The 16471-nt window shown below is 39.5% G+C and overlaps 1 protein-coding gene across 2 annotated transcripts in view; it reads right to left on the bottom strand.

Moving 5' to 3' along the window:
* Positions 1–16471, bottom strand: part of TTC28 (tetratricopeptide repeat domain 28) — a 583146-nt gene that overhangs the window by 565777 nt on the left and 898 nt on the right. The window lies entirely within an intron of this gene.

Genomic DNA, 16471 nt, shown 5'->3' on the forward strand with positions numbered 1-16471 from the left:
TGGATTTCCTGAAAGTCTATTTCCTTTGCCAGACTGGGGAAGTTCTCCTTTATTATTTGTTCAAATAAGTGTTCCACTCGTGGCTGTTTCTTTCCACCTTCTGGTACCCCTATAATCCGGACGTTGGGACGTTTAAAGATGTCCTGGAGGTGCCTAAGCCTCTCCTCATTTTTTTGAATTCTCATTTCTTCATTCCTTTCTGGTTGGATGCTTTGTTCTTCCTCCTGGTCCATTCCATTGATTTGAGTCCCAGTTTCCTTTCCATCACTATTGGTTTCCTGTGCATCTCCCTTCATTTCAGTTAGTTTAGCTTTCATATGTTCCTCTAATTTGTGACTATAATCTACCAGTTCTGTGAGCATCCTGATAAATAGTGTCTTGAATTGTGCTTCTGAGAGGCTGGCAATTTCTCCGTCACTTAGAGTTACTGGCTCTGGGGCTTTGAGTTCTTCTTGAGCCATATTTTGGACTGTTTGTGCCTGTTACGTATGAGGAGCAGAGCCCTAGGTGTTCACCAGAGCAGGGCAACTCAGTCACTGGGTTGTGATGCTATATGTGGGGGCGGGGTCAAAGAGGGACTATGGCGTCCTGTCTGCTGCCTGCCGCCTGCCTCCGCGTCCCTCACCGGTGCTGCAGTTGCTGCCATCACCGGGCCCATGCGTTTCGTCCCATTGCACACGAGTGTGCCACCACCGTCAGCCCTTGCCCCCTGGGGCCTGCGTGGTCTGTCTCACTGTGTGCGAATGTGCGACCGCGGTCAGTCTGCCCCGCACCCCAACTGGTTCTCGTCTGCCTGCGTGCCTGGGTCGGGGGACCTGTCCAGCCCGACGCTGCTCGCGGCTGGCTCCGCCCCTCTTACCGTCCCCGTTGAACAGTTAGATGTAGTCGGACTTCCGTATAATTCAATTTTCTGTCCTTTGTTTGTGTCTTTGTTTCTCCAAACTTTTGTTGTATTCAAACTTGGTTGTGGGAGAAGGCACAGTGTTTCCACCTATGCCTCCATCTTGGCGGAAGTCTGATCTTTTTTTAAAAAGATTTTACTTATTTATTCTTAGAGAGAGGGGAAGGGAGGGAGAAAGAGAGGGAGAGAAACATCAATGTGTGGTTGCCTCTCGTGTGTCCCCCACTGGGAACTAGCCTGCAACCCAGGTATGTGCCCTGATTGGGCATCAAACTGGTGACCCTTTGATTTGCAGCCCATGCTCAATCCACTGAGCTACACCAGCCAGGGCTAAATACTTTGTCTTTTTATCTGGGATATCTACTTATCACTGAGCTGTAAGAGTTCTTTATTTATTCTTGATATGACTTCTTTATCAATACATGGTTTGCAAATATTTTCTTCCATTATGCAGGATTTATTTTCACTTTCTTTTTTCTTTTATTGATTGATTTTAGAGAAAGAGATGAGAGAGGGAAGGAGTAAGGGAAGGGGAGGGAGTGAAAGAGAGAGAAACATTAATTTGTTGTTCAACTTATTCATGCACTCATTGGTTGATTCTTGTATGTGCCCTGACCCGAGATCAAACCCATACCTCGGCATATCAGGATGATGCTCTAATCAACTGAGCTACCCAGCCAGGACTCACTGATTTCTTAAATATAATACCAAAAGCACAAGTAACAAACAAAAAGTAGATAAACTGTACTTCGTCAAAACTAAAAGCTTGTGTGTCAAAAGGCAGCATCAAGAAAGAGAAAAGAGCTCTTATTTTTTCAGGATTGTCTTGGCTATTCTGGGTACCCTGCACTTCTGTGTGGATTTTTGCATCAGCTGTCAGTTTCTGTAAAAAAGAGGTGAAATTTTGATAGGGATTGCCCTTAATCTTTGAATCATTTGGAGATTGATTAACATGTTAAGTCTTCTGTGCCATGAACTGAGATGTCAAGACTAGACTTATTCTTATTTTAAGCTACACTCCTTAAACTGCCTAGCCAACTGCTAAAATAAAATAATCAAGGAAAATAACTTCACTCCTCCCTAAAAAACTAAACCTATTACAGCTGTACTTGATGCTGCAGAGTTCAATCACAAAAGAAAGAAAAGTATCCCAGCTACATAGATTCCAGTAATACTTTTTAGAATGTTCTGTAAATCTAATCATTATCCTCTTCTCTGCTCCCATCTCCATTTACTTCCACTTTCTACTTATTTGGTTGATTCTTTTCCAATACATCTTTTTCCTTTCATCTATTCTATCATCACTTTCTCCTCCTCACTTTCAAAAACTAATTTTTCTTGTGTTTATAATCTAAAAATGAGCAGTATAGCTTTCTATATTGATAATTTGTCAAAATATAAACACCAATGTTAATTTCATTTTCTTTTATGATGACTGACATTAGGGGACAATTAGTAATCTTAACAATTTTCATCTTTACCAAAGTGGTATTCTTTGTTTTTTTAAGATTTTATTTATTTATCTTTAGAGGGGAAGGGAAGAAGAGAGGGAGAGAAACATCAATGTATGGTTGCTTCTTGTGCATCCCCTGCTGGGAATTGGCCTGCAACCCAGGCATGTGCTCTGACTGGGAATCGAACCTCCATCCTTTGGTTCACAGGCCCGCGCTCAATCCACTGAGCTACACCAGCCAGGGCCAAAGTGGTATCCTTTGCACAATTCTGCAAGTACAAAGAATATTGATAAATTTTTCATACCATTTTCTGAACTAAATCCATAGCAAGTCAAAATACTATTATGGTAATTTGTTTTTAAGATTTTATTTATTTATCTTTAGAGGGGAAGGGAAGGAGAAAGGGAGAGAAACATCAATGTATGGTTGCCTCTCATGCATCCCCTCCTGGGAACTGGCCCTCAACCCAGGCATGTGCCCTGACTGGGAATCAAACCGTGATCCTCTGGTTCACAGGCCCGTGCTCAATCCACTGAGCCACACTAGCCAGGGCCTACTATGGTAATTTTTGAACTTCTGCTATAGCAAACTTAGCAAGAGATAACATGAAAATACCAAAAATATAATCATGGAACAGGAACCCATACACAATAATATGCCTTCCCTTATTTGACACTCATAACTAAACTTTTTCCTTTTTCTCTCTTTCTCTCTCTTTTTACTATTGCAAAACCACAACACAAAGTCAGGTTCCCCGTGTTACTTAGACTACTTGCTATAATCTATTCTTTATCCACAAAATTAATACCACCTTCTCATTACAAATCATCAATTAAGTGTAAACTAGAATCTCAACAAATCACATTTCAGAGTACCACAGGTTAGCTTTACACTGTTAATCACTTAAAATAATGCATGTTCTTCAGACTGAGATGTCCTCTCCTAGAGGTTATATAGCCATAACATTAAAAAAGGGTTTTTTGGCCCTGGCAGGTGTAGCTCAGTGGATTGAGTGTGGGCTGCAAACCCAAGGGTTGCCAGTTTAATTCCCATTCAGGGCACATGCCTGGGTTGCAGGCAAGGTCCCCAGTGGGGACCACATGAGATATAACCACACATTGATATTTCTCTCCCTCTCTTTCTCCCTCCCTTCCCTTCTCTCTAAAAATAAATAAATAAAATCTTTTTTGAAAAAAAAATTTTGGTAGTGGTCACTGAGAGGGCAATGGGAACCATACTATGACACCTACTTCCCCTCTTTTCCTGTTCTATTCTCTAGCTATTGTTACCGCCTTTTCAATCTCCCAATACTACTTCTGGTCTCTAGGGGAAAAGCGTCTGATCTCTGATCTCTACTTAAAGAATAGAGGGACATTATCACTGCCTGCCCTTTGCCAACAGCAAGAAAACACTAATAATAAAATGAGCCTGATATTGTAAGTACACATTACTGATGATATAATCTAGCCAAAAATATTTAACTTATATCCATCAAGTCTGCCTATATAGCTATTACTTTATAGAAAATAGAGGAATAAGATAAATTATGTAAAATATGGAAGCTACCAGATAGGACGCCTGGTTTGGTCCCTACTGTGAGTCAATGCCATGATAAAAGGGACCATGCTGAATTAAAAGAAACTTAAGTGGCACTAATTAAGGCATGGCCCTGAATTAGATACTCATTCTGACACAACTTTAAAGTACATTCTAGAATAGATTGGAAAAATTTTTAAAAGAAAAGTTGGGCCCTGGCTGGTGTACCTCAGTGGGTTGAGCATGGGCTGCAAACCACAGGGTCACCAGTTCGGTTCCCAGTCAGGGCATATGCCTGGATTGCAGGCCAGGTCCCCAGTGGGGGCCACGTGAGAGGCAACCACACACTGATGTTTCTCTAGCTCTCTTTCTCCTTCCCCTCTCTCTAAAAATAAATAAATAAAATCTTTAAAAAAAAAGAAAGAAAAGTTGGGGTATCCTTGACTGAAAAAAAACAGTGGATTTCAAAACAGTATCTATTGAGTGGGCCAAAAAGTTGTGTTTTTTTCCATTAGATGGCTCAAGTAGCGCTTGGTTGTCTTTAACTTCATTCAAAACAATTTTGTTAGATTGTATTGTGACAGCTGTCATATCGGTGTGATTTTTTAAAAATTTACCAAAATTTGTATTGTTGTGTAGCCACTTTAATATTAAAAATGGGAGAAAAAAAAGAAGAAAATAAGCAACATTTTCAGCATATCATGCTGTATTATTCCAAGAAAGGTAAAAATACAACTGAAATGCAAAAAACATATCTGTGCACTGTATGGAGAAGGTGCTATGTCTGATCAAATGTGTCAAAATGGTTTGCAAAGTTTCGTGCTGGAGATTTCTCCCTGGATGACCAGATGAAGGTAATAGTGATCAAATCAAGACATTAATTGAGAACAAACAGGATTATACCATACGGGAGATAGCCAACACACTCAAAATGTCCAAATCAGTAAAGTTATTGGTGAAAATGAAAATGTATCTTTTATTTTATGGGGAAAAAAACTAACTTTTCAGCCAACTCAATATATATATTCACCAAAGAAACCAGCAATCCCACTCTTAAAACCCCACAATAAGTACTTAATAAAAAAATACAAATATGTTGGACTTCCGGCCAAGATGGAGGCATAGGTGGGAACACTGTACCTCCTCGCACAACCAAATTTAAGGGCAACAAAGATTTAGAAACAAAAACACAACAAGAACAGACAGAAAATTGAACTGTACCAAATTGCAACAATGAACCATTGAACCAGACCAATAAGAGGGGTGAAGTCAGCGGCCGGCAGTGAGGGGTCCCAGCAGGAAAAGGCAGTGGTTAGTGAACCTGGGCACAGGGAGGAAACTAGCAAACACAGTGAAGCACGCAAGGCAGTTGGCTGACCACGGACACACATTTGCGTGCAGATAAACTAGGCAAAAATGGGGAATAAGACAGACCAAACAACCCAGGTTCCCAGTGACAAGAAATAAAGCCTAAAAGCACCGATTGAAAAAACTTGCGAGGGTTGAGGTGCCAGGAGAGACTCCCAGCCTCACAGGAGAGTTCACTGGAGAGACCCACAGGGTCCTAGAATGTACATAAGCCCACCCACCCGGAAACTAGCACCAGAAGGGCCCAGTTTGCTTGTGGGAAGCAGCAGAGGGGACCAAAGTCTGAGAGAGCGCAGAACAAACACCATTGTTCCCTCTCTGACCCCACCCCCACATACAGTGTCACAACCCAGTGACTGGGTCGGCTCCCCCTGGTGAATACCTAAGGCTCTGCCCCTCATACGTAACAAGTGCAAACAGACCAAAACATTATGGCTCAAGAAAAACAGTTCAAAGACTCAGAGCCAATACTTGTAAGCAACCAAGAGATAGCCAACCTATCAGATGCACAGTTCAAAATACTGGTGATCAGGATGCTCACAGAATTGATTGATTTTGGTCACAAATTAGATGAAAAAATGAAGGCTACACTGAGTGAAATGAAGGAAAATGCACAGGGAACCAATAGTGATAGGAAGGAAACTGGGACTCAAACCAATGGAGTGGACCAGAAGGAGGAAAGAAACAACCAAACAGAAAAGAATGAAGAAACAAGAATTCAAAAAAATGAGGAGAGGCTTAGGAACCTCCAGGACATCTTTAAACGTTCCAACATCCAAATTATAGGGGTACCAGAAGGGGAAGAGGAACAGCAACAAGTGGAAAATTTATCTGACCTAATAATAGAGGAGAACTTCCCCAACTGGCAAAGGAAATAGACTTCCAGGAAATCCAGGAAGCTCAGAGAGTCCCAAAGAAGTTGGACCCAAGAAGGAACACACCAAGGCACATCATCATTACATTAGCCAAGATTAAAGATAAGGAGAGAATTCTAGAAGCAGAAGAGATAAGATCACGGTCACCTACAAAGGAGTTCCCATCAGACTGTGTCAGCAGATTACTCAAAAGAGACCTTACAGGCAAGAAGGGGCTGGAAAGAAGTATTCCAAGCCATGAAATCCAAGACCTACATCCAAGATTGCTCTATCCAGCAAAGCTTTCATTTAGAATAGAAGGGCAGATAAAGCGCTTCTCAGATAAGGTCAAATTCAAGGAGTTCATCATCACCAAGCCCTTATTCTATGAAATGTTAAAGGGACTTCTCTAAGAAAAAGAAGATAAAAAATATGAACAATGAAAGGACAGCAAACTCACAGTTATTAACAATCACACCTAAAACAAAAGCAAACTAGATCAGGAGCAGAGCCACAGAAATGGAGATCACATGGAGGGTTAGCAACAGGGGAGTGGGAGGAGGAGAAGGAGGAAGAAGGTACAGAGAATAAGTAGCATAGACAGTGGGGGAAAATAGACAGGGGGAGGGCAAGAGCAATGTGGGAAACGTAGAAGCTAAAGAACTTGTGACATATGGACATGAACTAAAGGGGGGAACGTGGGGGGTAGGGGTGTGCAGGGTGGAAGGAAATGAAGGGGGGAAATGGGACAACTGTAATGGTATAATAAAATATATTTTTAAAAATACATATATATGTACACACACACATATGTATATATGAACACACAAAGACTTGTACGTGGATGTTCACGGTAGCTCTGCTCACAATCACCAAAAACTGGAAACAACTAGAATGTTCATCAACAGGTGCATAATAACAAACCGCAGGACAAAAACAACGGAGTACTCCGTAATAAAAAGGAACAATTTTCTATTACTTCTACCAACTCTGGTGGTGATACCACAACTGTACATATTTTTCCAAACTCATAAAAATATACACTTAAAAATATAAACTAAGTTTTGTAGTATGTAAATTATTCCTAAATAAAGATTTCAAATATAATAAAAATTAAAGGCATTTTGTGCAGTTTTATCTTATTTCAGCTAAAATGTCTATATGTATTTGTGTGAATGTGTGTAACTACTGTTAGAAAGATGCACAGAAAAAGATCCAGGAAAAAATGTATTAATAGCAGCATCACTGTATGGGTAAGGTTATGGAGTCTGTCTCATATTTTCTAATTTTATACAATGCACATATTCAGCTTTCATGATTATAAAAGGGGGTCTTATTAAAGTGAAGATCAACTTTGATTTTAGATTTTCTTATACAAATGTGTGTGAGTTCCAATCTGTGATTTTGCAGGTTATAACTTTTTTTATTTTCCAATTATACTCTAAATATAATTATAGTTGTGATTTGGGAAGTAAAGCTTTGTTAAAATAGTGTTTCCAGGCTTCTGGTGAAGATGGAGGCAAAGGTAAACACAGCTTACCTCCTCACATAACCACATCAAAATTACAACTAAATTATAGAACAATCATCACTCAGAAATGTTGGAAATCAAATTGAATGGAAGTCTGACAACAACAGAAATAAAGAAACAACATTCATCCAGACTGTAGGAGGGGTAGAGATATGGAATGGGCTGGCCCCATATACATGTGTGGTGGGTAAAATTTGGAAGGGGTATCTCAGAAGTGAGGAGTCCCAATTCCACACCAGGTCCCCTAGCCTAGGGTTCCAGTGCAAGGAAGAATAATCCCCACAACTTCTAGCTACAAAAACCAGCAGGGACTGAGTCAGTGGAAGAAATTTCTAAGTCCCAAGTAGTTTCTCCTAAAGAGCCCAAACACAGACTCACTCAGACTTACTCCCCTCTGATCTCCAGCACTAAGGTAGCAGCTTGAAAGGCACCAGTGGCATGCAGGAAGGAACTAAAGTGACTGCCATCAAGGTGAGAGCTGGAGGACAGCTTTCTCTAAGACAGAAGACAGGCAGAGGCCATTGTCTCTTCTGGGAACCCTCCTCCCTCAGAGCCACACAGCCAGCAGGTTTGTGCCACATCTGAGACACCATCAACCTGGCTAACACTGTTTGCCCCACCCTGGAGATCCCTTTAGGCTCGATCCCATGCCATTTACAGCTGTTAACAGTGGCTTGTCCATATGAATGGCTGGTCTTGGATTAAGCTTCACAACTTCCTAAATACTTTCAAAGAAGCAACAGCCAGCCTCAGAGACCCCCCAGCTCCCATACCTCTTACTCAGTGGTCTCAGACATGGCACTATCAGCAGACAGCCAAGATTCACAGCTTAGCTGTGCCTGGGAATCTCTAAGCCCAGCACAAGTAGCAGCCATCGCAGATTGCTTTATAGCTTAGGCAGGGTGGCACTGGGCAAAACACAGGTGGGCACTGACCTTGGCCTGCACCACCCAGGAAAACCCAGGTAATTTGCACCCAGTGGACAGCTACAGTCTGTGTCAGAGCACCACCACCCTGCTACTGCACAGATGATCCTCCATGGAGGGCCAAGGTTGGTGTACAGTGGGCATAGCCAATCCTCACAGCTGACTGGCCTGGGTAAATCCTTCCCATTGACCTGCCAACAGCAACCAAAGCTCAATTACAAGAGAGGGGTGTACTCAGCCCACCCAAAGGGCACACCTCAAGTACCCAGCTTGGGTGATAGAGGAGGCTGTGCCACTGGACTCTGCAAGACACCTATGACATTAGGCCATGCTACCATGACCGGAAGTCATAGTAGCTCTTCCTAACACTTACAAACAAACACAGGGAGGCTGCCAAAATGAGCAGACAAAGAAACATGGCCCAAATGAAAGAAAAGATCAGCCCCGGATGGTGTGGCTCAGTGGACTGAGTGCCGGCCTACAAACCAAGGGGTCAATGATTTGAATCCCAGTCAGAGCACATGTCTGGGTTGTAGGCCTGGTCCCCAGTATAGGGAGTGCTCAAGAGACCACCACACATTGGTGTTTCTATCCCTTTCTTTCTCTCTCCCTTCTCCCTCTTTGAAAATAAATAAATAAATAAAGTTTAAAAATATATATGAAAAGTACTTTTTAAAAACAGCAAGACCAGATCAAAACTCCAGAGAAAGAACTAAACAAAAGGGAGATAAGCAATCCATCATATGCACAGTTCAAAGCACTGGTTATGAGAATGCTCAAGGACTTAGTGAGGACCTCAACAGCATAAAAAACATCCAGTCAGAAACCAAGAATACAGTAATTGAAATAAAGAACAATTTACAGGGAAACCACAGTAGAGTGAATAAAACCAAGGATCAAATCAATGATTTAGAACATAAGGAAGAAAGAAACAACCAATCAGAACAAGAAGAAAAAAGAATAAAAAATGAGACAGAGAAGTTTTCTCCTCACAAACAGAAGAGAAACAGCAAGAAACTGAAAACCTATTTTTTAAAAAAATGAAAGAAAACTTCCATAATTTGGTGAAGGAAATAGACATGGAAGTCCAGGAAGCATATAGAATCCCAAACAAGATAGATGCAAAGAAGCCCTAAGACACATCATAATTAAAATACCAAATGCCCTGGCTGGAATGGTTCGGTGGATTGAGACCAGCCTGCAAACCAAAAGACTGCTGGTTTGATTCCTGGTCAGGGCACATGCCTGGGTTGTGAGCCAGGTCTCCAGTTGAGGGCGTGCGAGAAACTACTGATCAATGTTTCACATATTGATATTTTTCCCATTCTCTTTCACCTGCCCTTCCCCTCTCTCTAAAAATATACAAATAAAACCTTTTTTAAAATGCCAAAAATTAGAGAAAAAGACTCTTAAAAGCAACAAGAGAAAAGAAGTTAGTTACTTGCAAGGGAGTTCCCAAAGACTATCCACAGATTTCTCAAAAGAAATTTTGCAGGCTAGAAGGGATTGGCAAGAAATATTCAAAGTCATGAAAAGTAGGGACCTACAACCAAGATGGCTCTACCCAGCAAAGCTATTATTTAGACTTCAAGGCCAGATAAAGAGCTTCCTAGGCAAGAAAAAACTAAAGTAGTTCATCACCACCAAACCATTATTATATGAAATGTTAAAGGGACTTATTTAAGAAAAAGAAGATCAAAAGTATGAACAATAAAATGGCAATAAATACATATCAATAATTGAATCTAAAAAACAAACTAAGCAAACAAGAACAGAGACAGAATCATGGATACAGAAAGCATTTTGATGGTTGCCAGATGGTAGGTGGGGCTATCTGAGAATAGGTGAGGAGGTGAGGGGATTATGAAGTACAAATAGGTAGTTACAGAATAGCCATTAGGATGTAAAATACAGCATAGGAAATGGAGTAGCCAAAAAATTTATACACAGGAGCCAAGGACATGAATGATGATGCATGGATTGCCTGAGGGAGTGGGGGGTGCTGGGTGGAGAGGAGCATAGGGAAAAAATTGGGACAACTATAATAGCATAATTAATAAAACATAATTTTTTTAAAAAATAGTATTTTTAGCCCTGGCTGGTGTGGCTCAGTGGATTGAGGACAGCCTGCGAACAGAGAGGTTGCCGGTTTGATTCCTGGTCAGGGCACATGCCTGGGTGGTGCGTCAGGTCCCCGGTTTGGGGGCGAGTGAGAGGCAACAAATTGGTGTAGCTCACACACATTGATGTTTCTCTCCCTCTGTTTCTCCCTCCCATGCCCTCTCTCTAAAAGTAAATAAATAAAATCTTTTTAAAAAATGGTGTTTCCAGTGCGAACAATTATTTTCTTTGGTTCATAATGAATATACATTCAATGAAAAGGATACATTCCAAGTATTATATTGGGGTTATATCGTCTTTCTGATTTCTTCCCATACAGAGCAACAATCTACCTACTGAAGAGACACCAAAAGCACTGTTAAATTTAAGTTCAAACATCAACCTTTGTAACAGTTTTTGTAAATAGCTATCATCCAAAAGAAACAAGAATTAATTTAATTTTATTTAAAGCACTTTTGTTTTTAGAAAAATAAGTAGTGAATGAACAGCATATTAAATAAAAACTATGAGATAAAATGGCTTTGAGCTGTAATTATTATTTTTAATAATAATTACAAATACACATCAGACACACTACATGCAGCCTGGATTGAGGAAGCTCTCACGTGCAACAGTGTGGTGTCTAAGACTCTGTCTTTCACTATTCCTCAAGTACTCAAGAGTTTTCTCTGGTCACAGAAAAGTGATAGGTACAGGAAGAGGTTTGAGGTTTTTGTCTGTGGGTTTTTTTTTTTAATGTGTATGTGAGTCTGTGGTTTGGGGTTTGTTTAAGGGAGGGGTTTTTTTGGTTACTTTTGTTTTGGTTTGGTGTTCTGTTTGCTTCTTTGTTTTTTGGCATGCTTTTAAATGGAGTTAATTAACACAAGAAGATAAACAACAAATACCAAATTTCTACCACATGCAAGGCATTAGTTCTAAATACCTACTTACACTCTCTTTTAGTTAACAATTCTTTGGGATGGCTATTACTGTCCCATTACATATATGAGAGCACTGAGATATAACAGTTAAATTTTGTCAAAACTCATACTAGTGAGTAACAGAGTCAAAACTTAGAAATGTGAATCTAGATTTGTGTCCATACTTAAGCTTTCAAAGACAATTCTTCCTCATTATTTTGGTGTGGGGGTGAGGATTTGAAATGGAAAATTGAATCAGTCTACCATTAAATGATGAAGTTAAAAGATATATCTCAAGCCCTGGCTGATGTAGCTCAGTGGATTGAGCGTGGGCCTGCGAACCACACAATCACGGTTCGATTCCCAGTCAGGGCACGTGCCTGGGTTGCAGGCCAGTTCCCAGCAGGGGACTCACGAAAGGCAACCATACATTGATATTTCTCTCCTTCTCTCCTTCCCTTCCCCTCTAAAGATATATAAATAAAATCTTTAAAAAAAAGATATATCTCAAACTCAACTGTATTTCCTCTATGTAACAGCAATGAACTAATGATAAAAAATGAACAATACAAAATAAATTTTTTAAAAAACTTCTATGTACAACAGCATCCAACAATAAAATACTTAGGAATAAATTTTTGAAAGAAGTGCAGGATTTGGATCTGAAAACTACAAAGCATCATTGAAAGGACAGAATAAACACACTCCCTATAAAAATCCCAGCTATTTTTTTGGCAGGAATTGATAAACTGATCCAAAAACCCAGGAACCTAGAAAGGCCAAAACAGTCTTGAAAAAGAATAACAAAGCTATAGAACTTAACACTTAATCTTAAAACCTATTAAATAGCTACTCTAATCAAATACTAGAATGCTGGCATGAGCATAGGCAATGGAATAGAACAGAGGGTTCAGAAATAAACCGACATGTGGTCAGTTGATTTTCAATAAGGGTACAAAGGCCATTCAGTGAGATAACAATTTTTTCAATATACAGTGCTGGGACAACTGGATCAACATACACAAAAGAATGAATCTGGACCACTACTTTACACCATACACAAAAATTAACTTAAAATGGATCAACAACAGAAGCATAAGGGCTAAGGATTTAAAACCTAGAAGAGCCCTGACTGGTGTGGTTCAGTGCATTGAGAGTTGGCCTGCAAACCAAAGGGTGGGTTGCAGGCCAGGTCCCCATCAGGGTGCGTGTGAGAGGCAACCACACATTGATGTTTTGATGTTTCTCTCCCTCTCTTCCTCCTCGCCTGCGCCTCTCTCTAAAAATAAAATAAATAAAATCTTTTTAAAAAATTCTTAGAAGAGCCCTGGCTGGTGTAGCTCAGTGGATTGAGCACAGGCCTGCGAACCAGAGGATCGCGGTTCGATTCCCAGTCAGGGCACATGCCTGGGTTGCAGGCTGGTTCCCTGCAGGCCAACTCCCAGCAGGGGATGCACAAAAGGCAACCATACATTGATGCTTCTCTCCCTCTCTCCTTCCCCTCTAAAGATACATAAATAAATAAATTTAAAAAAAAAATTCTTAGAAGAAAGCATAGGGGTAAACCTTCATGACTTTAGGTTTGACAACGGATTCTAAGATATGGCACCACGTGCATAAGGAACAAAAAAAATAGATGAATAGACTTCATTACAAAATTTTTTGCAACAAAGAACATTATCAAAAAAGTAAAATGACAACCTACAAAGTGGGAGAATATATTTGCAAATCACATATCTATTAGGAGTTAATATACAGAACATTTAAAGAATTCCTACAACTTAATAAAAAGACAAATAGTCCATTAAAAAATGGATTCCCCGTGCAAAAAAATGAAGAGATTTGAATAGACATTTCCCTGAAAAGAATACATAAATGGCTAATAAGCACAAAAAAATTATGCCTAACATCATTAGTCAACAGGGAAATGCAAATCAAAACTGCAATGAGATGCCATTTTACACCTACCAGGGTGGCTAAAGTTAAAAAGACAGACAATAACAAGTATTGGCAAGGATATAAAGAAAGTGGAACCCTCACACATTGCTACCGGGAATGTAAAATGATGCAGCTCAGTGCCTTAGAAAATAGTTTGTCAGCTTCTGAAAAGGTTAAAATAAAAGCTACCATGTAACTGGGTAACTCCTGGACCCAGCAACTGGGATAGGCCCAAGAAAAATTACAACATATGTCCACACTAAAAAGTGTACATAAATGTTCACAGCAGCATTAATCATAATAGAGATGGCCCTCCATATCTACGGGTTTCACATCAATGGATTGCAAATAGTCACATAAGACCTGGCCAGGTAGGTCAGTTGGTTAGAGCATTGTCCCAATGCTCCAAAGTTGTGGGTTTGATCTCTGGTCAACCCACAAGAAACAACAAATGAATGAGTAAATAAATGAAACAACAAATCAAATTTCTCTCTCTTTCCCTCCCTCTCTCTCTTTCCCTCCCTCTTTCTTCTCTCTCTTTCCCTTCCTTTATCTCTTAAATCAACATATATAAATAAATATTTTTTAAAAAGAAAATAAGCAGAAAGAAAAGTTTTGTTGTTGCTAACATGTACCATGTAGTTAAGCCCAGGATGGCTGCCTCTGAACACAGAGACTTTATTTTCTTGTTCTTTTTTTAATTTCCTAAACAGTACAGTGTAACAATTATTTATATAGCATTTACATTGTGTTAGGTATTATAAGTAGTCTAGAGATGATTCACTATATACAGGAGGACATACATAGGTTATATGCAAATATACCATTTATATAGTATATACCATTTTATATAAGGGACTTGAGCATCCTGTGATCTTGGTACCTGTGGGAGCTTCTGGAACCAATCTTCCATAGATACCGAAAGACAAATATAACCAAAAAGTATGCCCTGACTGGTGTGGCTCAGTGGGTTGAGTATCATCCTGTGAGCCAAAAGGTCACTGGTTCGACTCCTAGTTAGGGCTCATGCCTGGGTTGCGGCTGGGGTCCCTGGCTTGGGGCAGGCAAGAAGCAGTGGACTGACATTTCAGTGGTTCTCTCCCTCTCTTTCTCCCTCCCTTCCCCTCTCTCTAAAAACAAATAAATAATATATTTTTAAAGTAGAAAAATTCACAGCTATCAACAGATGAATGGATAAACAAAATCTGGTATATCCTTCCAATGAAAGATTACTCAGCAATATGGATACATGCTACAACATGGACAAGCCTCCAAAAAATGTGCTAAATGGAAGAAACTAGTCACAGAAGAAAACATGTTACATTATGGTTAATGTCCGGAATAGTTAAATTCATAGAGACCAAGAGTAGTTATTGCCAGAGGCTGAAAGAAAGGTCGATAACAAATGCTAATGGGTACAGGCTTTCTTTGTGAGGCGATAAAAATGCTCTAAAAGTAGATAACGGTGATGTTGGACATACAGTGTGTATACTATAAACTGAGAATTGTACACTAAAGACTTTAATTTTATGGTAGGTGAATTATCTCAACAAAGTTGGTTTTTATAAAAAGTCAGTTATGGGCATATGATGACTTCAGTTAATAACACTATACTGTATATGAGGGACCTGTTAAGAGAGTATATCTTAAAAGTTCTCAAGGCAGGGGTAACATTTTGTGACTATCCGTGGTGACAGATGTTTACTAGACTAATTATAGTGATATTTTTGTAATATATACAAATATCAAACTATTATGATGAAAACCTGAAACTAATAAGTTATATGTCAATTATACTTCAATTTTAAAAATTAAAAAATAGCCCTGACTGGTGTGGCTCAGTTGGTTGGAGCGTCATCCCATAAACCAAAAGGCTGAGAGTTCAATTCCCAGTCAGGGCACATGCTTAGAGTTCAATTCCTGGTCAGGCCACGTAGGAGAAGCATCTAATCAATGTCCCTCTCCTGCATTGATGTTTCTCTCCCTCTCTCCCTCCCTCCCTTCCCCTCGTTCTAAAACCAGTAAGCATGTCCTCAGGTGAATATTAAAAACAATAATAATAATAACATCCACACAAACTATTATACAAATGTCATACTATGACAGTAAAGCATCTAATTTTTCAATACTTATTTAGATGCAATCTCAACTCCTAAAGTCTTGTCTTCCTACACATTCATATTTTGTCAGTGAACAAAAAAAAGAAGCTAATGAAATCAACTACTGAAATTCAAAAAACATGAAAAAAAACATGAAATATCAAATAACTTTCAATCAAATAATTATATTTAAGCACTGACTCAGAATGAAACATAAATCTCAATTTCAAAATATTATATACAGAGGACAAATACTCAGAGGTTTAAGTTAATCTCCAACTTTTCCGAATAAACAATAATTCAGATTTGCTTTGATGAAAATGTAAACATTTACCTGCCTGAAACGAACAAAATCCTACAGCCTAGTGTTCCCAAATAATGGAGAGAAAGAAACATGAAATTTTGGGGGGGGGGGGTGGAGCATGCAAGTTTTTTATTCAGAATTTTGTTTCAGAATAAATTTTAAACTAGCTAGGGTATACATAGTTTATGATTTATACTAAACAATGTATCCTCTGCTTTGCCTGCAACATACTCAAAACAAGTCATTACAAAGAGTCCCAAAAGTTATGTTGGAACCTGATAAAAATCACATTATACAGTAATCTGAGGCTCACTAGTCTCAAAAAGCTCCTGAAAATATCTCAAAAACTATTTTGGAAACTCCCTAAGTCATTTAGTCTTCCCACAAATACTTACCAACCATCCATCATGTACCGAGCACTGCACCTGGTACCAGAATGCCATGGTGAGCTATAAACAGAACAGGCCCCTGCTCCCAGGAAGACTGTGCTTATCAAATGGGCCTGACCATAACAACTTGGGAGCTTGTTGAAAATTCAAA

Source organism: Sturnira hondurensis, unplaced genomic scaffold (genome assembly GCF_014824575.4).
Source record: "Sturnira hondurensis isolate 20B ecotype Veracruz unplaced genomic scaffold, ASM1482457v3 Scaffold0007406, whole genome shotgun sequence".
Classification (NCBI taxonomy): Eukaryota; Metazoa; Chordata; class Mammalia; order Chiroptera; family Phyllostomidae; genus Sturnira; species Sturnira hondurensis.